Below are 22865 nucleotides of genomic sequence, written 5' to 3' on the forward strand. Positions count from 1 at the left end.
GATTCACCCAGCGAAAGGTGCCAAGCGTTGCTGGTAGTGGTGTTAACAGCTCCCCCACCATTGCAAACACATCTCTGGAGTGATTGGTAATCACATTCACCATCAGGCAGTCCGACAGACAAAAATCTGGGTGACGAATGCCAGGAAGAACACCTGCGTTCGAATGCATAGTGCAACATACTAGTTATTTATAGTTTGAGGATTGAATAATCTGAGGGTCTATTTTTTTCATGTTTTCTTTTGCTATCTCCCTTTCTCTCTCTATGGAAGTATATACTCTTAACTATCTTACTATTCTCATTCTATATGATCTATTCTATGTATTATCTTCCTCTATTATATCTTTTTTATATCTCTATACAGTCTATTTTAATATCCCTTTCCTTTTCTAGCATGACAATAGCTCTCTCTCTCTATCTATATATATCTATTGTCTCTATATCTATATATATATTTATATTCTCTTATAGATATCTACTGCGCCTGCCACTAGTACTCTCTAAACTCAACCATCTTATATTACTATCTTCATGTAATTGTATATCTATTGCAATGCCAGGCTCTTATTCATTCGTCTCTCTCTATCTATATACTATATCTATTTCTATACTAATCTCTGCGCGCTGTATATTATTATCTATCTCTCTCTATCTATATCCATATCTAGCTCTATATATCTTCCCAGAAGAGTGGAGCTTTATAGCTATCTATCTTTGGCTGGTTTTTTTTTTGTGGGTATTTTGGGGTAATCTATATCTCTTATCTACATTATCTCTCATTTTATATGTTGTTCTAACGAGCATTGGTTTATCTTGCCCATGTGTGTATATGTTGCAATTTCTCTTTATGCATCTTATACTCTATCTTATCGATCTATCTTCTATCATACTTTCTCTATCATCTATTCTCTCTATATTATTACTGTTGTCTCTCTCGTTAGCCAATCTCTATCTTCTATATATACATTATCTCTATTAACACTTCCTCAAATAAATCACTCAGATAATCTTAAGTATATAATTTAATATATATCTATATTTATTTAGACCGTCTTACTAAAGTATGTGTGTCTATCTATATTCTTGTATAGTAAAAAATTTATTCATATATATATCTATTCTATCTTCTCTATAATACATATCTATATACACTTCTATGCATAGAAATCCGTCTCTATAGTTCTCTCTCCTATCTTGTGTGCATTTATATTATCTATCCAAAATAAAATATCTCTCTGAATATATCTATATACAATTATATATATCTTATTATCTATCTCTATATAATCTCTATCTATAGAGAGTCTTCAACCACCCAAACATGTCTAGCTATATATCAGAATCATACTATCCGTAGCACCACCCTTGCGATAACTTAATGTACCTGGTCTTTTTCTATATCTCTATTTCTATCTCATCTATCTATCTCTATATGAATTCCGCTTATCTCGACCAATATCTATCTACTTATACTTTCGTATCTCTTCTACATATTCCTTATATCTATCTATATGCATGCCATATCTTTCTCCTACCTATAATCTCAACGAGTGTACTATATCTCTATAGCTGCGCGTCTCTCTATCTCTTATTGCCACTCTCTTCTCTATCTTGAAGCTTATCTCATTCTATCTACCATATTCTTCTATCTGTATCTATGCACCAAGAACTTGAGTGAGTCTACGTTTGCTTATATCTATTATGTAAAGAGACGGCTAAGTAACGAGCGTCAATCTATATCTATTATATGGTCATCTATATCATACCTCGCTGCCATAGTAAATGGTGTTTCTACTTGAAGGAAGCATAAATCACAATCAAGAGTCACTTGATCATGGTGGGAAGCATATCTGAACATAGTTTGTTCATGAAATCCTAATGTCATATAATGAAAAGTCACTGTGAGCGTTCATTAGTGAGGGGCATCTGCTGAATCTCACCTAGCGGCCACAATCTCAATCTATCTCTCTATATATTTATATATATCTATATATACTATAGTGATTCTCTTCTCTAATATTATCTATATGTAAGAGAGTCACCATCTCATTTCTATTTCTATCTCTCTCTATTATCTATTATATCATCTCTCTATTTAATCAGTTTGTTCTGACACTCTTCTATTATCATGTGAGATGTATTCTATATATTATATATATATCTCTCTATATAGTATACCTTTATCTATCCTATATATATTATATCTTTCTCTCTTTCTTTCTAATCTATATCCTCAGTCTATCTATTATCTATCTATATATATATAATATACATCTATCTCTTGAATATTGTATATATATTATTATATATCTCCTCTTATATTAAAGATGCGATTTTGAGAAACATACGACATACAATATTTACTAGCGCTGTCTATTTTTTTTGTTTATGAGTTTTCTCTTATATCTATGACATCTATCTTATAATGCTATCTATGATAATGCTGACCAATGGTATCTCTATCCCCTAGTTTAATATCTATATCTATCTAATATTCTTCCTCTCTTATATAGGGGTATTCTATCTCTGCCCCTTATAATATCTATGTATTATATCTTCTTATGAGGTGTAGAGTCTAAGACCTCATTATCAAAACACTCTCCAAACGCCTGACTGCTCTCTCAATATATCTCTCTGTCAACACACTGACAAGATTAGCCTACCCAATTTTCCCCTCGAGCCACCATCCAAGGGGGGAGTCTTATTTGAAGACCTAGGCGACACCAAGTGCTATAGTTGTACAAATTCACTTTATCCGGCTAAGAGAACAGAAAAACCAGCAATACCAACCGGACCTCGTTAGGCCCGAGGTCAGAAGGTGGAATACCGCCTAGATATAGACAAATATCTATCTGACCAAGCAGGGCTGGATAATAGATGATAAATGAATTATTTTAATTATAGTAAGAATCAACACACCATCAAGAATGATAAATACCCAATGAGGGACAGAAAAGGAAATTAAGACCATCTAGGGGACACCCCAATAATGATAAATAAATATGGTTTGAGTTATTTTTATGAAATAAACCAGTGGTTAGTATTAGACGACTTAACAAGTACATGTATTGATAATCACATGGTTCGGGGCTTAAGTTATCTAGACGTGACCTAAGTGATATGATTGCATTGGCGCTGTAAGTATTCATATCAACCACCCCCAGTACAGTGATTGATGCTATGGGGCTGTAAGTATCTAGACCGTTGTAACGAAGTGATAGATGGCTATGGTGAGCTGCATAGTTATACCAGGTATGCGAATCGACCAGTTGAGCGATGCAATGGGGACTGAGTGAGCATTACGAGATATCTAGACGTTACAGTGAGAGCATGGCGGGCTGTGAAGGTATCTGAACGTACAGTGATGATGCATGGGGCGTAGAGATCTAGACGGCACATGATGATCATGGGGGCTGTAAGTAGTCTAACTTGACAGTGCATGAGCATGGGGCTGTAAGGTAGTCTAGACGTACAATGATGCATTGCATGGCTGTAAGGATATTCTACAGCCATGAACTTGACCAAGTTTCCTACCAGACTCCTATAGAACCATGCCAAGATTTTCATGCCAGACCATAAAGTAGACAGCAGGAGCGTTAGAGATACTGTCTTAATGATCGGCTATGAAAAGCCCAACTGACAATTTACTCCTGAGGGTGCGTGACTTGCTGCACCCTCGGACTAAAATACTACTGTGATTATGTATGATTTGACCATGCTGGTCATTTAATGTAACAATCTTGCACATGTTATCTGGTTATAAATCTCCACCCGACAACGCAGCCCAGAAGAGACTGCCACCCCGGTCATAGCCTGTAGTTCCTCTCTTGTAGGTTACATTCTCTAAATAAGTGTATGGGTGCGTTGTCTATGGAGCAAGTTTCCAACCACACGACTGCTATCGTACACCTGTGCAATGCTGCATGTTTGGGAGTTCTCTACTCTGAGGCGTGTCTCTGAACAGCAATTTGAGTGCTATCAGCTGATGTAAGAAGAGACTATAAAAATAAATACATAAAAAATTAGACTACGCATGTTAGATTAACGTGACTATGCCAGTTGTCAAGTGTTTTGTACCCCACCAGAGGGTAAACGGACTATTCCTGCGAAAACAAAGGCTGACATATCCCTGCAAAACTATTCGCATTATCAAAGTAACGAATTTGTGCAAACAAACGACACCCTATATGAATCCTACTCCAACAGCCAAGTCAGATGAACTGTGGATACACTAATTAGAGTAGTGATCGCATAGGTGGATACCAGATAATCTGACCAAGTACCCAAGTTAGAAAGTAGTTGTTCCTGAGCCCAAAAGCTAAACCTCATAGAGCTATCCACCCAATATGACTGCGAAGTTATAACTTATGGCTACCGCTGGTCCGCAGAGGACTGCCAGTAGTACATCTAGCTAACACTAAAAGTTGGTAGCCACTTCTCTTTCCAAATCTGCCGAGCGATCCGCAGAGACAATACAAAATGGTATCCACAAGGCGTCATCTGGCCGACTTCTGGGAGGCAGGGGGGGGGGGAAAGTATTGATAACAAGTGACTTACCATCGCCAAAAAGCAAAAGTGCTCCCTTTAAGTCATATGGGGCAGAAGCACATGTAGAGACGCGTTTCACCTGGAAAATACCATAAGAAGAGTTTCATCCTGGAAAACAAAGAAGAGCACATCTCAATAGTTCCTCTCATATTTAAACAAGATGATGCTTGTCCAGCATTCATCTGAGCACAGGATGTAAATCCTGTAATCACCACCTCTATTCGTCTTTCTGGATGCTACAACCCCCGGTGTGTTCTCCTGATTCAGCAACCCATGCGTCCCCTGTGTGTTCGCCCGCACAAATAAGACATCTAAACTACACACATAATTGAATAAAGTACTGTAAATAATTGTAACTGTAGGAAAGCAAACATGATTCAAATCCAGCTTACCAAGATTGAGCCAGGTGACCCCAATCACAAAACAGATTCATAAAAGATCCCTTCACTCGAGTAGGTACCCCAACCCAAAGTAGCATTCGCTTCTTCGCTGCCTGAACAAGTAAAGGTCAATCAGTGAGAGCCACAGTTCCAACATGAGGATGAGTGAGACAGACTGCAGATTGATTATTTCCCATGCGTAAATTACTCCCTTATAATCTGACTATAACCCTCTTAGATTCCGATTGTACTGGCGCATCCATACTTCTCAACACTGTGAATGCCTCTTAGGGGTAAAAGCACACAATTATATAGTGTTTTCAATTATGTTATGATCATGAATGACAGTGCGATTAAATGTCTTTTTTAATATTAGTCTTTATAATATCAATTTATTTTATGAACTTACATATTATGAATCAATTCGTTTTTATACTGCCAAGTAGAGCCCGATGTTGGCCATTTTCGTGGGTCACGAAACCGTTCCGCTTTCATAACTGCATTTAAGTTTAGTCCAATGACATTTTAACGGCGTTCTGAGCGCAGTAAGTCAGATAGGCATCGATGTTTAGAATTTCGTTGCTTCCCGGTGACTATATGGAAGAGTCTACGCCGAAAGGAGTCAGAATATGAAGCAAGGTCCCGAAGCATTACTGCCTCAAGATTCGCTTCGCAAACCCAACGCCCCTCATGGCGGAAGCTAGGAGGTTGTTCTGGTCGTGCACTGTGCCACAACATCATCACGGAGACTCTGCCAGGCCTCCGAGAGGATTAAAAACCGTAATGTATCAAGGCCTAAATTATGACTGAGCCCTGATCTACAAATAAGTAATGAGTCACGTAATTATGACGCAAGTTATGTTTGTAGATTAAGCCAGTTGCAGTCGCCCTGCACTGTTGGCTGCCATGTCAAACAAGCCCAAGGCCCTCTCATTTTACAATGGGTCTGTATGATGTTCTGTTGTAGTTAGATAGATATAGTTGACACAAGTGTTATTGCCAGTGAATTTGTCAATGACTTAATAATTAAAATTACGTATCGTTGAGTAAACAAAACAGGGAAAACAATGGTCCCGAGGACAGTTCTCAATAGAAGCGTGTTAAGCTGCCTCAATTGGTGCTGGGTTCATTCGGGAGGGTAGGATTCCCATATCTAGTGCAACCAGCAGGACAAAGTTCGTTAAGCTGCTCATTACCTGCTGACTTCTACCAAGGTCATCTGGTCTATCATTATAATAGACTACTCAGATATATTATTGTGTAACGACCACGTCAGTCAGTCATCACCAATATTTACCCGATGATGACACTACGCGTTGGATTGCTCTCCAACTATGGCCATATAGGTTAAACATCACTTCACAGAGGAGTTGATCCCTATGATACACTCCCCTGATGCATGCTCTCCAACATGGCCAATATGATGTTCTCACTTCAGAGGATTACCACAGTGAATACAACTACGGTCTGGATTTGCTCTCCAACTATAGGGCAATAGGTTGTACACTTCAGAGGATTGACACCATTGATACACTACGGTGCCTGATCTTGTCCAAACATGCCAATAGTGGTTCTACACTGTGTCATGTATTATGTTACCCTATGATGAGTCACATAACGGTGTGATGTTCTCCAAACATGGCCAACCAATAAGCCCTGAGGTGTTCTACTTCATTGGAGTTATAATTACCCATGGAAATAGCACTAGGTTGTAGCGATGCTCATTACCACAAACTATGCCAATAGATTCTCCAGGACTTTCAGTACGTGAATTACCATGATACAACTAACGGTCCCCTGCGATGATAGCTCTCCTTCAACCCGCATGGACCATAAACCTATGGTTTCCTACTTCAATGGATTACCCATGATTAATGACAATGCGTTACTTGTAAATCAACTGTGGAATATATAAAAAATATTTTTATTTAATTATTGTCTTATAATTCTGTGAATGCTTTCTATTACTTCATCCCGAGTAGCCGGCCAATAGGGTTTGTCGACTTCAGCACGGAATTACTTACCCAAAGCTAACAACATACGGTTGTGATACTGCTCTCCATACGATCGGCCAACGTAGAGTTCTCACTTACAGGAGGAAATTAGACCTCAGGCTTATTACCCCCACTAACAGTTGTAATTGTCTTGTCGATAGCTGTCGAGTCCAACTTTCACCTATGGCCAATAGGTTCTTCCCTCCACGACGGCATATTAACCTCTTATGGAGGTGACGATCTATAAACAGCGTTGTGATGTAATGCTCTCCAAACATTAGCCAATTAATCCCATGGTTCTCATCTTCAGAGGATACACCATGAAAAACACTAACGGTCACGCTGTGATAGTGCTCCATCCTACAATAACGTAACGACATTAAAGCACAAACATACATACCGAGTAATTCCTCCACTTCAATGAGTAAGATTACCCATCCATGAACCAACATTATCGCATTAGTCCTGATTGTTCTCACTTATCATGATTGGATAGAAACATGATATATCGTAGTTATTGTACCTTATTTCGTTGCGCGATTATCTTCAATACCCATTGGTATTTTATTTTATTTGCTCATAACTAGAGTCCCCCGCTCTCAGACTAAACAGTATCCACAAGCGCTTAGCGCACTGACCCGCCGACATGAAAAAGAATTATCCCTCCTCCCTAAGTTAATTATTACTGCGACTTGCGCGATGATTTAAAACACTTGTTTATCACACCCATGACTTCACTTGCAATAGAAATGCTTACCAGCCATAATCCCCGGAGAGAAGGCAAACAGAGATTTTGTCTTTGAGGAAGCATTCTGTGTTTTATGACCGCTCAGTCCGGGTCTAAATTCGAGAGCAGCAGTCCAGTTTGTTCTTTTGCGATCAAATTACACTATCGTCAATACCTATACGATTGCCGAGTAGGTGCTAGCTTATCAGCTAGTTGATTCCGCCTCTATTTCTGTGTGCAAACTCAAAGCCTCAGAGCTTTGCTTATATGTGATGCCAAGCAAACAACGTTTTGAAAAGCGTCGAGCATAATTCACTAAATCAGCCACCGGCGCACCCAGTGAGGTACTATCATCTCAGAGCCCGTATTCACCCCTACACAGTAATCCCGTTCATATATCCACCCTTCAGTTTGCTCAACTTCCACGCACGAGCTGACCCTATTTCTACTCTCTCCGCAACTAATCCTGCCATTGTCCTTATTATATCTATTGATGCCCGACCCCTATTATCCAAACATGTATCATTGCCCTATATCATATTCCTCCAAATAAGAGAGATGTGTTACTTCTTTTCCATGCTCCTCACAGACTTTCTTAGTAGAATTGAGGAAAGATAAAATCCTTTCTTTCTTCATCGTCAAAATAATTGTCTAACGGCACAACTATAGCTTAATTTGTATATATGATGAGATCTAATACCTATTCAAACAATATCCTACGCTCCATTCACAGAGTTATGCTATTCTGTATAAGCGAGTTTAGTTATAGGCAAAATAGTTGACACAAACTCTCTTTCCATCCCATTTCTTTGCTGATCCTTCCCAAATTAACCAAGCCTAACCATGACATGAGATCGAGACCGAGAAAACTTAGAATTGTAGTCCTTGAAGAATGAGCGTCCTGCCCTCCCTCAAATACAGAATTGCCATGCCGAGAGCCTGGAGAGCGCAATGGAATTGGCTATACGACGGGCATATGTACACAAAAACCGAGTGAGCTATGAAGAGCTAAATGTATGCAAAGACATATTTGTTCAAACCTGCGAAGGGGGCAGTGCCACAGGGAGACTGTCGTCGCGAGGGCTGCCACAGGAGAGCTGGTAGCGGGGGCTGCCCACAGGAGAAGCTGGGTTGCGTGGGGCTAGCCACAGAGAGCTGTGCGTGGGTGCTAAGTCCACAAGTTTAGGGACCTTTCGCGTCTGCACGTGGACTGACCCACACGAAGGACTGCGACAGTGGCTGACCAATACAGGAGTTGATGCTGTGTGGCGAAAGTCAGAGCGAAACTGCCTCATCAGGAGAGCTCTGGGTAGCGAGGTTGGCTCGCCCACAGGAGCTGAAGGTGCGTGGCGCTGCCACAGGAGCAGCTCGTGCTTGGGGCTGCCACAGAGAGCTGGTGCATGGGGCTTGTGCCACAGCGAGGACTGGCTAACTATGCCGTGGCTCCACACCAGGAGGACTGCGTGCGTGGGGCTGCTCCCACAGTGATAGCTCTCGGTGCGTGGCTGCCACAGGAGAGCTGCCGTCTCGCAGGGGCTGCCACAAGTAGCTGGTACTGGGCCTGCCACAGGCAGAGCTGTGCGTCGCCGGGGCGGCCACAGGGAGAGCTGTCGTGCGGCTGGTGCGTGGGGCTGCCACAGGAGGACTGGTGCGTGGGGCTGCCACAGGAGAGCTGGTACGTGGGGCTGCCACAGGAGAGCTGGTGCGTGGGGCTGCCACAGGAGAGCTAGTACGTGGGGCTGCCACAGGAGGTGCATATAATATATATCTTTTTTTTAACTGCGTTGTTGGTTAGGGTTTGTAAGTAAACATTTCACTGTAAGGTCTACACCTGTTGTATTTGGCGCATGTGACAAATAACATTTGATTTGATGTTGTGTAGTAAGCTGTTAGCAGCCCATGTGCCTCACCCTAATAATTTGGTCTATTTTCCCCTCTTAATTGTACCTACTGTTCTGACTTGGTGGTGCACATGTAGCCTATAACCTGTTTTAGAGAAATGTAATCATTGACTATTGTAAGAGCTTTCATTTTCTGCTTACCGTATATGCCCCCTTTATTTATCCTACGGTTCTGACCTGGTGTACAGGGAGAACACTGTAAGAACAGCCCATGTTCTGAATTCTGTCGCTGTACATTTCAAAAGTGCTGAACAAATAGTTATATTGACCACGTCCGTCCTAGCTCACTCATTAATGTCTTAATCGAAATTACGGATTGCCTCTTATCTTCTTGTCATCCCCTTATGCCATAGTTTGTACATCTTAATTGTCAGTGGAAACCACATTTCTTTAAACAATTCAGCCATATCAGCTATGTTTTTTTAAAGGCAGTAAATGAGGCTGAATGAACTGTTTCTCTGCCAGACAAGGCTCTGATGATAGCCAGGTGTAACAGTGGTAAGGTGTTGGGACTATGGTTGGGCCTCTGCTGTGGGGACAGCTTTATGTAGGCCTTACCAGTTTGTGGACACCGTTTGTCACCGTTATAGTGCAATTAATGTATTGTTCAGTGAATGCCACTGCTCTTGGCATTCTCTCAACCAGCTTCCTGAGGTAGTCACCTGGAATGCATTTTAATTAACAGGTGTGCCTTCTTCAAAGTTCATTTGTGGAATTTCTTTCCTTCTTAATGCGTTTGCGCCAATCAGTTGTTACAAGGTAGGGGTAGTATACAGAAGATAGCCCTATTTGGTAAAAGACCAAGTCCATATTATGGCAAGAACAGCTCAAATAAGCAAAGATAAATGACAGTCCATCATTACTTTAAGACATGTCAGTCAATCCAGAACATTTCAAGAACTTTGAAAGTTTCTTCAAGTGCAGTCGCTAAAACAATCAAGCGCTATAATGAAACTGGCTCTCATGAGGACCGCCTCAGGAAAGGAAGACCCAGAGTTACCTCTGCTGCAGAGGATAAGTTCATTAGAGTTACCTGCACCAGATGCAGGCCAAATAAATGCTTCACAGAGTTAAAGTAACAGACACATCTCAACATCAACTGTTCAGAGGACACTGCGTGAACCAGGCCTTCATGGTCGAATTGCTGCAAAGAAAACACTACTAAAGGACACAAATAAGAAGAGACTTGCTTGGGCCAAGAAACACACAACACTATCTCACATTCAATTCGTGCATATAAAGTACCAGTCAAAAGTTTGGACACACCTACTCAGTCAAGGATTTTTCTTTATTTTTTACTATTTTCTACATTGTAGAATAATAGTGAAGACATCAAAACTATGAAATAACACATATGGAACCATGTAGGAACCAAAAAAGGTTTAAACAAATCAAAATATATATTCTTCAAAGTAGCTACCATTTGCCTTGATGACAGCTTTGCACACTCTTGGTATTGCCTCAACCAGCTTCATTAGGAATACTTTTCCAATGGTCTTGAAGGAGTTCCCAGGTATGCTGAGCACTTGTTGGCTGATTTTCCTTCACTATGTGGTCCAACTCATCCCAAACCATCTCAATTGGGTTGAGGTCGGGTGATTTTGGAGGCCATGTCATCTGATGCAGCACTCCATCACTCTCCTTCTTGGTCAAATAGCACTTACACAGCCTGGAGGTGTGTTGGGTCATTGTCCTGTTGAAAAACAAATGATAGTCCCACTAAGCGCAAACCAGATGGGATGGCGTATCGCTGCAGAATGCAGTGGTACCCATGCTGATTAAGTGTGCCTTGAATTCTAAATAAATCACTGACAGTGTCACCAGCAAAGCATTCCCACACCATCAGACCTCCTCCTCCATGCTTCACGGTGGGAACCATACATGCAGAGATCATCCGTTCACCTACTCTGCGTCTCACAAAGAGACATCGGTTGGAACCAAAAATCTCAAATTTGGACTTATCAGACCATCAAACAGATTTGCACCGGTCTAATGTCCATTGCTCGTGTTTCTTGTCCCAAGCAAGTCTCAAATCAAATCAAATCAAAATTGCGAGTGTTTGCGAAATGCTTGTGCTTCTAGTTCCGACAGTGCAGCAATATCTAACAAGTAATCTAACAATCCCACAACAACAACCTAATACACACAAATCTAACTAAAGGAATGGAATAATAATATATAAATATAAATATATGGATGAGCAATGACAGAGTGGCATAGGCAAGATGCAATAGATGGTATAAAATACAGTATATACAGTGGGGAGAACAAGTATTTGATACACTGCCGATTTTGCAGGTTTTCCTACTTACAAAGCATGATGTAGAGGTCTGTCATTTTTATCATAGGTACACTTCAACTGGAAGAGACGGAATCTAAAACAAAAATCCAGAAAATCACATTGTATGATTTTTAAGTAATTAATTTGCATTTTATTGCATGACATAAGTATTTGATCACCTACCCAACCAGTAAGAATTCCAGCTCTCACAGACCTGTTAGTTTTTCTTTAAGAAGCCCTCCTGTTCTCCACTCATTACCTGTATTAACTGCACCTGTTTGAACTCGTTACCTGTATAAAAGACACCTGTCCACACACTCAATCAAACAGACTCCAACCTCTCCACAATGGCCAAGACCAGAGAGCTGTGTAAGGACATCAGGGAAATAAAATTGTAGACCTGCACACGGCTGGGATGGGCTACAGGACAATAGGCAGGCAGCTTGGTGAGAAGGCAACAACTGTTGGCGCAATTATTAGAAAATGGAAGAAGTTCAAGATGACGGTCAATCACCCTCGGTCTGGGTCTCCATGCAAGATCTCACCTCGTGGGGCATCAATGATCATGAGGAAGGTGAGGGATCAGCCCAGAACTACACGGCAGGACCTGGTCAATGACCTGAAGAGAGCTGGGACCACAGTCCCAAAGAAAACAATTAGTAACACACTACGCCGTCATGGATTAAAATCCCGCAGCGCACACAAGGTCCCCCTGCTCAAGCCAGCGCATGTCCAGGCCCATCTGAAGTTTGCCAATGACCATCTGGATGATCCAGAGGAGGAATGGGAGAAGGTCATGTGGTCTGATGATTCAAAAATAGAGCTTTTTGGTCTAAACTCCACTCGCCGTGTTTGGAGGAAGAAGAAGGATGAGTACAACCCACCCTAAGAACACCATCCAACCGTGAAGCATGAGGTGGAACATCATTCTTTGGTGATGCTTTCTGCAAAGGGGACAGGCACGATGCACCGTATTGAGGGGAGGATGGATGGGGCCATGTATCGCAAGATCTTGGCCAACAACCTCCTTCCTCAGTAAGAGGCGGGTCGTGGCTGGGTCTTCCAGCATGACAATGACCCGAAACACACAGCCAGGGCAACTAAGGAGTGGCTCCGTAAGAAGCATGTCAAGGTCCTGGAGTGGCCTAGCCAGTCTTAAAAATCATACAATGTGATTTTCTGGATTTTTGTTTTAGATTCTGTCTCTCACAGTTGAAGTGTACCTATGATAAAAAAGTACAGACCTCTACATGCTTTGTAAGTAGGAAAACCTGCAAAATCGGCAGTGTATCAAATACTTGTTCTCCCGACTGTACATATGAGATGAATAACGCAAGATATGTAAACATTATTAAAGTGAAGTCTCTTCCTATTATTGGTGTCCTTTAGTAGTGGTTTCTTTGCAGCAATTCGACCATGAAGGAAAAGCAGCCAAGTGCTCAGCATATGTGGGAACTCCTTCAAGACTGTTGGAAAAGCATTCCTGGTGAAGCTGGTTGAGAGAATGTCACGAGTGCGCAAAGCTGTCATCAAGACAAAGTGTGGCTACTTTGAAGAATCTCAAATATAAAATATATTTTGATTTGTTTAACACTTTTTTGGTTGTCAATTGGCTGTGGACAGGTATAGCCACGACGCTCACCTTAGTGACGCCTCCTGGACTCAAGTGTGTGACCATTGGAAACGAGACAGACAAGAACACAGGCAATAAGGCAGGTGTTTTAAAAATGCTTCTTTAATGTAAATTTGAATTTAAAAACATGCATATGCAACATTCTGTTTCACAAAACAGTATTCGATTCAACTGCAAATGGAAATCAAAAACTCTCAAAGAAATATATGGTATATTTCATAAATACATTGAATTTTATACTGCTTACAATTCTAATTAAATCCCACAGAGCAGATGACAGACGATGATACACTCAGTAATTACTGATTCCACATTTGCTCCAGATTTCTCGTTCCTATTTTCTCAGTGACAATTTGGTTTATCGTGTTCACACTCCAGCCTAACCCGAGACTGAAGGTGAAGGTACAGAATGATCAGAGGAAACACGAAGGCAGTGGGATCATCTGATGGGATGTTGGCTTGTGCTGAGATGCATCAATAACTTTAGGTCCTGACAGGCTACGATCATCAGCATGAAGTGTTATCAAGAGTACAATTTCTATTACACCTGATTCAAGGCAAAATATTGCTAAAACATTCCTTAACCTGAACCTTTGTTTCAAGTATGTTTCATAAACTAATCTATGGGAATAATGTATTCATGATTATTTAGTACAATGCATGTTGTTGCACAACCTGGCCACAGGATGGCGCTGCTACACAGAGATTTACAGACTGTTTGGCAAAAGCTCCTTGTTTGTCTGGGCCACATGGGTTGGTCATATCATTTAACTATTCAGATAACAAGGCATATTACACCCAAACTCTCTTCTTCTTATGTTATCATTCTTCATTTGATGTGTGTGCATCTGTTCCATGAAACAAACACAATATTTGAATGTTAAGATGTTCAGAGTTGATCCGTTAAGAGTAATAAATAGCGACATAAACAAAGCTAGATACATCAAATCAAATCAAACTTTATTAGTCACATGCGCCGAATACAACAGGTGTAGACTTTACCGTTGAAATGCTGACTTACAAGCCTTTAACCACCAGTGCAGTTCAAGAAGAAGAAAATATTTACCAAGTAGGCTAAAATAAAAAGTAATAATAAAAAGTAAAACAATAAGAATAACAATAACGAGGCTATATACAGGGGGCACCGGTACCGAGTCAGTGTGCAGGGGTACAGGCTAGTTGAGGTAATCTGTACATGTAGGTGGGGGCGAAGTGACTATGCACGGGTAACAAACAAACAGTGAGTAGCAGCAGTGTACAAGATAACGATGGTAATAATGTCTTCATGCTGATATTGGGCAGAGGAGTGATGACATCTCATAAAGGAGAGAAACTCTCCTATAGCTACGGCTGTGTGACATCTAACCTATTAAAACAATGTCAGCATCTCTTCCTCTGCAGTGGCTGAGGGGGAGAGGCAGCTACTGTGGCTGGGGAGGAGAGGCAGCTACTGTGGATGGGGAGGAGAGGCAGCTACTGTGGCTGGGGAGGAGAGGCAGCTACTGTGGCTGGGGAGGAGAGGCAGCTACTGTGGCTGGGGAGGAGAGGCAGCTACTGTGGATGGGGAGGAGAGGCAGCTACTGTGGATGGGAGGAGAGCAACTACTTTGGATGGGGAGGAGAGCAGCTACTGTGGATAGGAGAGAGACTGGACCTTGCAGAACTAGGTTGATGGCTTCCTGAAGTCAAACCCTGATCAGATAACCAATTGGTCTAGGGTCAGCATGAGACGTTAATAGGTGACGTAAGGATTGGGTGGCTGCCTCAGCAGCCATGTTGCTATGGTACTACCAGTAAAACAGTTGGAACTAGCTAGTAAGCTAACTGACAAATTTAAATTTCATAAATAGTGGAGCTGCCTGTTCTCAGCCTCAACTGCTGCTTCTCCAGTTTCAACTGTTCTGTCTGTGGCTATGGATAACCTGACCTGTTCCCCGGACGGGCTACCTTGTCCCAGACCTGCTGTTTCGACTCTCTCTCTCTAACGCACCTGCTCTCTCTAACTCTGAATGATCGGCTATGAAAAGCCAACTGACATTTACTCCTGAGGTGCTGACCTGTTGCACCCTCTACAACCACTGTGATTATTATTATTTGACCCTGCTGTTCATCTATGAACGTTTGAACATCTTGGCCATGTCTGTTGATAATCTCCACCCGGCACAGCCAGAAGAGGACTGACCACCCCTCATAGCCTGGTTCCTCTCTAGGTTTCTTCCTAGGTTCTGGCCTTTCTAGGAGGTTTTCCTACACCTGCATTGCTTGCTCGTTTGGGTTTTAGCTGGGTTTCTGTATAGCACTTTTTTACATCGGCTGATGAAAAAGGGCTTTATAAATACATTTGATTGATTGATTGACTGCTAAGCAAACAGGAAGTTGTTTTGTCCTTATAGGATCTCGTCCTCTGACTCCTGCTGTCTCTCTCTGGGTTTCAGCAGTCCCATCTCCATTGGGGTTCTCTCAATCTGGATCGTACCACACTGCAGAGGGGATAGGGGGTGAGCATGATGAACATACTGTAGAATTAGATTTACCTGATTACAAACTCAATGGAGAATCTCTTTATTAAAAGTGCTTTTTAGTCCATAACTAGGCTTAAAGGTGCTGAACAGTCATTCTGATTCCCATGTAAAATAGCCTTTTGACTAAAATATCACCCATATCAAAATGCTCAAAAAGCACTTTCCCTCTCACGGCTAACTACTAAAAAATGTGAAAAGACAAATGAGTGGCAGAGAGATTACTGTATATTCATGAGCTTGCTATGACTGACAGCTTTTTGAAACTTGGATGCAGTGAGCAATTTGCAGTCAAATCAACTCAAGAAAATTTGGTGATACACAGAGCAACTCAAACAACATTGAAATTGCATCAATTATATACAGTTGAAGTCGGAAGTTTACATACATTTGAACTAAGATTTTCACAATTCCTGACATTTAATCCTAGTAAAAATGCCCTGTTTTTGGTCAGTTAGGATCATCACTTTATTTTAATAATAAGAGAGAATAATTTATTTCAACTTTTATTTCTTTCATCACATCCCAGTGGGTCAGAAGTTTACATACAATCAATTAGTATTTAGTAACATTGCCTTTAAATGTTTAACTTGGTCAAACGTTTCGGTAGCCTTCCACAAGCTTCCCACAATAAGTTGGGTGCAATTTGCCAATTCCTCCTGACAGACTGATGTGTCTGAGTCAGGTTTGTAGGCCTCCTTGCCCGCACACACTTTTCAGTTCTGCCCACAAATTTCCTATGGGATTGAGGTCAGGGCTTTGTGATGGATACTCCAATACCTTGAATTTGTTGTACTGAAACCATTTTGCCACAACTTTGGAAGTATGCTTGGGGTCATTGTCCATTTGGAAGACCCATTTGCGACCAAGCTTTAACTTCCTGACTGATGTCTTGATGTTGCTTCAATATATCCACATAATTTTCCTACCTCATGATGCCCTCTATTTTGTGAAGTGCACCAGTCCCTCCTGCAGCAAAGCACACCACAACATGATGCTGCCACCCCCGTGCTTCACGTTGGGATGGTGTTTTCGGCTTGCAAGCTCCCCCTTTCCTCCAAACATAACATTGGACATTATGACCAAACAGTTCTATTGTGTTCATCAGATCAGAGGACATTTCTCCAAAAAGTACGATCTTGTCCCCATGTGCAGTTGCAAACCGTTGTCTGGCTTTTTATGGCGGTTGGAGCAGTGGTTCTTCCTTGCTGAGCGGCCTTTCAGGTGTGTCGATATAGGACTCGTTTTTACTGTGGATATAGATACTTTTGTACCTGTTTCCTCCAGCATCTTCACAAGGTCCATTGCTGTTGTTCTGGGATTGATTTGCACTTTTCACACCAAAGTACGTTCATCTCTAGGAGACAGAACCATCTCCTTCCTGAGCGGTATACGGCTGTGTGGTCCCATGGTGGTTATACTTGCGTACTATTGTTTGTACAGATGAACGTGGTACCTTCAGGCGTTTGGAAATTGCTCCCAAGGATGAACCAGACTTGTGGAGGTCTACACACTTTTTTCTGAGTCTTGGCTGATTTCTTTTGATTTTCCCATGATGTCAAGCAAAGAAGCACTGAGTATGAAGGTAGACCTTGAAATACATCAACAGGTACACCTCCAATTGACTCAAATGATCAATTAGCCTATCGTAAGCTTCTAAAGCCATGACATTTTTTCTGGAATTTTCCAAGCTGGTAAAGGCACAGTCAACTTAGTAGTAAACTTCTGACCCACTGGAATTGTGATACAATGAAATAAGTCGAGTAAACAATTGTTGGAAAAATTACTTGTGTCATGCACAAAGTAGATGTCCTAACCGACTTGCCAAAAACTATAGTTCTTAACAAGACATTTGTGGAGTGATTGAAATGAGTTTTAATGACTCCAATCTGTCTATGTAAACTTCCGACTTCAACTGATATAGTATATAATTTTTTGTATGCATCTCCCGTTTGGCATGTTCTGTTGTATGCGGTTCACAGCAGCACTGATGGATGTTTGACATGACAACTGAGTTTTAAATTACCCTTACACCCTTTTTTTTATGTTAGCTGAAGACCTAGCTACCAGTAACAGCTAACACCAGACACAGATGAAGACCATACTAGCCAGTAACTAGCTAACACCAGACACAGATGAAGACCTAGCTAGCCAGTAACTAGCTAACACCAGACACAGATGAAGACCTAAACTAGCCAGTAACTAGCTAACACCAGACACAGATGAAGACCTAGCTAGCCAGTAACTAGCTAACACCAGACACAGATGAAAACTTAACTAGCCAGTAACTAGCTAACACCAGACACAGATGAAGACCTAACTAGCCAGTAACTAGTTAACACCAGACACAGATGAAGACCTAACTAGCCAGTAACTAGCTAACACCAGACACAGATGAAGACCTAACTAGCCAGTAACTAGTTAACACCAGACACAGATGAAGGACCTAACTAGCCAGTAACTAGCTAACACCAGACAACAGATGAAAACCTAACTAGCCGATAATAGTTAACACCAGACACAGATGAAGACCTAGCTAGACAGTAACTACTAACCACCAGACACAGATGAAACCTACTAGCCAGTAACTAGCTAACACCAGACACAGATGAAGACCTAGACTAAGACAGTAACTAAGCTAACACCAGACACAGCTGAAACCTAGCCAGCCAGTAACTACTAACACCAGACACAGATGAAGACTAACTACCTAACTAGCTAACACCAGACACAGATGAAGACCTAGCTATCCAGTAACTAGCTAACACCAGACGCAGATGAAACCTAGCTACCCAGTAACTAGCTAACACCAGACACAAGAAAGACCTAGCTAGACAGTAACTAGCTAACACCAGACGCAGATAAGACCCTAGCATGCCAGTAAACTAGCTAACACCAGACACAATGAAGACCTAACTAGACAGTAATTACCTAACACCAGACACAATGAAGACCTAGCCAGCCAGTAACTAGCTAACACCAGACACAGCTGAAGACCTAACTAGACAGAATTACCTAACACCAGACACAATTGAAGACCTAGCATCCAGAACTAGCTAACACCAGACACAGGTGAAACCTAACTACCCAGGAACTAGCTAACACCAGACACAATGAAGACCTAACAGACAGTAATATCCTAACACCAGACACAGATGAAGACCTAACTACCAGTAACGACTAACACCAGACGCAGATGAAGACCTAGCCAGCCAGTAACTAGCTAACACCAACACAGATGAACGACCTAACTACGCAGAACACTAACACCAGACCACAGATGAAGACCTAACCAGCCAGTAACTAGCTAACACCAGACACAATGAAGACTTAACTAGCCAGTAACTAGCTAACACAGACACAGATGAAGACCTAGCTAGACAGTAACTAGCTACACAGACACAGATGAAGACCTACTAGACATAACTAGCTAACACCAGACGCAGATGAAACCTAGCCAGCCATAACTAGCTAACACCAGACACAGCGAAGAACCTAGCTATCCAGTAACTAGCTAACACCAGACGCAGATGAAGACCTAGCATGCCGATAACTAGCTAACACCAGACACAGCTGAACCTAGCCAGCCAGTAACTAGCTAAACACCAACACAGATGAAGACTTAACTAAGCCAGAACTAGCTAACACCAGACACAGATGAAGACCTAGCTAACAGTAAACTGACTAACACCAGACACAGATGAAGACCTAACTAAGACAGTAACTAGCTAACACCAGACACAGATAAAAGTTGACAAATAAAAAGATATTTTCCATAGATGAATAGGGTCAACTTTTAATATATTTTGCTGACACCCTACAGTCAAAAATTTGGCACCCAGTAGAGTAGCTATCTAGCTATATAAACCACGCCCCTCTGCAAATACGCCTTCTCCGATGTTTGTTACAAGGAGTTACTTATTAAATTAGGTAAAAGAATATCATGTTACCATTGGTTATCAAAAAATAAGTTCATCTCTTTAATAATCTCTTTAATAATCCCGCCCTCCTAAATCCAAGCATCTACATGGATCAAACTTGATCAATGTAGAAGCAACATGTTATACTTTAGCCATCATACTCTGATCTGGTTTCATCCAAATATCATCAACCATTTCATGAAAACATGATTCTGACTGTTCATGAACCTTTAATCTGTCCGGGAAACTGCCAGATTAAAGTCATGAACAAGGTCATGAATAACTAGACTCTGTATGATGATGAAAGGAATGCTGATGTACATCATTGACTGTAAATATTAGGAGGTGTTAACCCATAACACCCCAGGGAAAGTTTGTCTCATTGATGTTTGCAGTACAGCACCAATACAGTGAGCAAGCGAAGGCTATATGCCGGCACAAACATGCTAAATTAACCAATAAGAACACAAACAGCTAAATGAACCAAAAAGAACACAGGACAGAGTTGAAAGGGTGTCTCACCAGCTGATGGTGCAGTACAGCACCTACACAATAAGCAGCTGAAGACCAGGTGCCAGCATAACACATAGTGATAAACATCATGTTGTATGTCCTTCTGGTCCCCTCTGCACCGCCTGGGTATACAGGACAAAACCAATCTGGGGGGCAGAGATAAGACGGTTAGAGGATGGAACTGTTCCAGGGTTTATTATGCTGTAATAGGTCACCTAGATGGATACAAGCCCCTGCTATGGACGAAAACTTTAAATCAGCCGGAAAGTATGTATACAGTATGTGATAAAGTATGTATACAGAAGCTAATGTAGCATTATGAATTTATTTCCTGATTTGCTATAGCATGTTGAACCGTTTTGATGTAAACTGTTAAATATCCCATTCCTGAAAGCGTACGACTCTCTGAATGTGACGCGCCTTCGTTCCCCTCTATGATGATCACAGGCTGCGTTAGAAAGGCAAGTGTCACAAAAAACAAACCAATTAGCCCCATAAGAATATAGTTAGCCTTGTCGTAGCCCTTCTAAGGACAGCCATTACACTCCCTATTTTAATCGGCTCTGTGAACTGACTTGGGTTCAAACCAGTACACAAGACTTGGTTAGCCAACTTAGCTAAAGCCCATAGGATGAGTTCAGAAGCTAACACAAGTCTTCAAATTCTCCAGCAACGTTACTCATCAAAAGAGTGTGGTTCATCGAATCACCTCAGTTACATTTCACCCCCCTTTGACCTCATACTCAAGATCAGGGCACCGATATAACTGACTAGCTTACTGCACAACAACACTTTCTTGGCAAACCAAAGCAGAAAGTCCATGCATGTGACATGAGCAACCCTTGCCTGAGACCTGAAGACATATTCTTGACTGATGGGTTCTACCAATGTTCTCTCTAAACTTCCCCGGACTCCGTGCAGGAGAAATATCAGCTCACGCAGAGAAGCACGAAATGAACTTCACTCAACTTTCTAGAGTTTTCCCCCTTTTAACACTATCAACGTGTCCCTTACTTGGCAATTGTATTGAATCAATGCAATATTAAGCCACTTCAATGCAACATACCGAAACAAAACTAACTATGCAAGAGATTTGTTGTTGGCAGAATGCATCGAGTAGGAGTCCATTGCATTGACAGTCACGACTCAGCTCGATTCTACACAGACCGGTGCAGCATAACCGATCAGAGCTGCAGTAGGCCTATATGCAAATCGACCATTTGCCATATAGGCTCGTGCCATTCATTGTGAACTGGACTGTGTTAAGCATGAGTGGTCATGAGTAGATGTCTGTTTTGAGTTCAAAGCCAGACCTGGCTTGTAGCCGTGTGCTACATTTGTTCATATCCTGCTAGTTAGTAGTTTAAGCCCAGTTATTGATAATTTGAAGTCAGCAATGGGGGAGTATTACTCCTACAAGAGCACAAAACGTGTACATTTCTAGCCACCTTTGAAAAGCTAGTCAGGTAAAGAGCTTTTTTTCTTAAAGAGCATGTTGTATTTGAGACAAGTTGAATAAACTAAGTAGCCAATAGGCAGAGGTTCGCATAATGTCTGATTTTCTGTAATAATGGTATGGAATATAAATGCAGTTTATTTTGTTAAAGTGGTTCATCTTTCAACACAAACAAACATGTCAGTCACCTCCTATGAACGTCAAGGTGATAACAGGTTAAGTGTCAACCCTGCATTTATTTTCAAAAGTCTCAATGAATGTAGCCCTACATTGAACACCACACATGCTCTAACTCTAGCTAGAAAGAGAAGACACAGTATTTCCATTTAAAAGTGTTGATGGATGCAGTTTTAATCCAGTTGTTATCTGATTAGACCACTCTGGATAGGCCATAAATTATGAATCAAAGATAAGCCACCAGTAGCCTACTTGACCCCTTCTGAAACGTAACTAAAAGCAGCACAGCCTCAGTTTCACCAGATTAAAACTAACTATAAAGCAGTACCAGCCTCAATGTTCACAGTTAAAACTGAACTTAAAGCGAGTACAGCCTCAGCAGTCACAGTAAAAATTAACTAAAAACGCGGTAACAGCCCAGTTCACAGATAACTTGGCTAGACTAAAAGCGGTACACAGCCTCCAGATTGTCACAGTAAACTGTAAACTAAAAGCGATACCAAGCCTGCAGTGTTCACCATAAAACTGTAACTAAAACGAACAACCTCAGTGTTCACAGTAAAACTGTAAACTAAAAGAGTAAGCGACGCTCAAGGAAGGGGCGACGCTCTGCTTCATCCTGCAGGTGGTGTCTTTATAATGTTTTAATTGTATACTATTTACAAACAATCTGCGCAAACCAGCGATTCACATGGTGGAGGTGTATGCTGAAAGAGTAGCTGCCTGCCTAGGCAGAAGTGAAAGGGATCCATAATAAACCCCAGGAAAGAGTAGCTGCTGCAACTGGACAGAACTAATCGGATCCATAATAAACCCCA

At 41.4% G+C, this 22865-nt stretch overlaps 1 protein-coding gene and 1 long non-coding RNA gene across 2 annotated transcripts in view; both read right to left on the minus strand.

Moving 5' to 3' along the window:
• tmem45a (transmembrane protein 45a) overlaps window positions 1-22865 on the minus strand; it is a 124224-nt gene that overhangs the window by 52397 nt on the left and 48962 nt on the right. The gene's annotated exons all lie outside the window — the stretch shown is intronic.
• LOC139024885 (uncharacterized) lies at window positions 13548-15702 on the minus strand. The gene is made up of 2 exons (XR_011476263.1): window positions 15112-15702; window positions 13548-15064 (listed from the first exon to the last, which is right to left on the minus strand). It is a non-coding gene; the product is annotated as an uncharacterized lncRNA (long non-coding RNA).

This window comes from Salvelinus sp. IW2-2015, unplaced genomic scaffold (assembly GCF_002910315.2).
Source record: "Salvelinus sp. IW2-2015 unplaced genomic scaffold, ASM291031v2 Un_scaffold1980, whole genome shotgun sequence".
NCBI classification, from domain to species: domain Eukaryota; kingdom Metazoa; phylum Chordata; class Actinopteri; order Salmoniformes; family Salmonidae; genus Salvelinus; species Salvelinus sp. IW2-2015.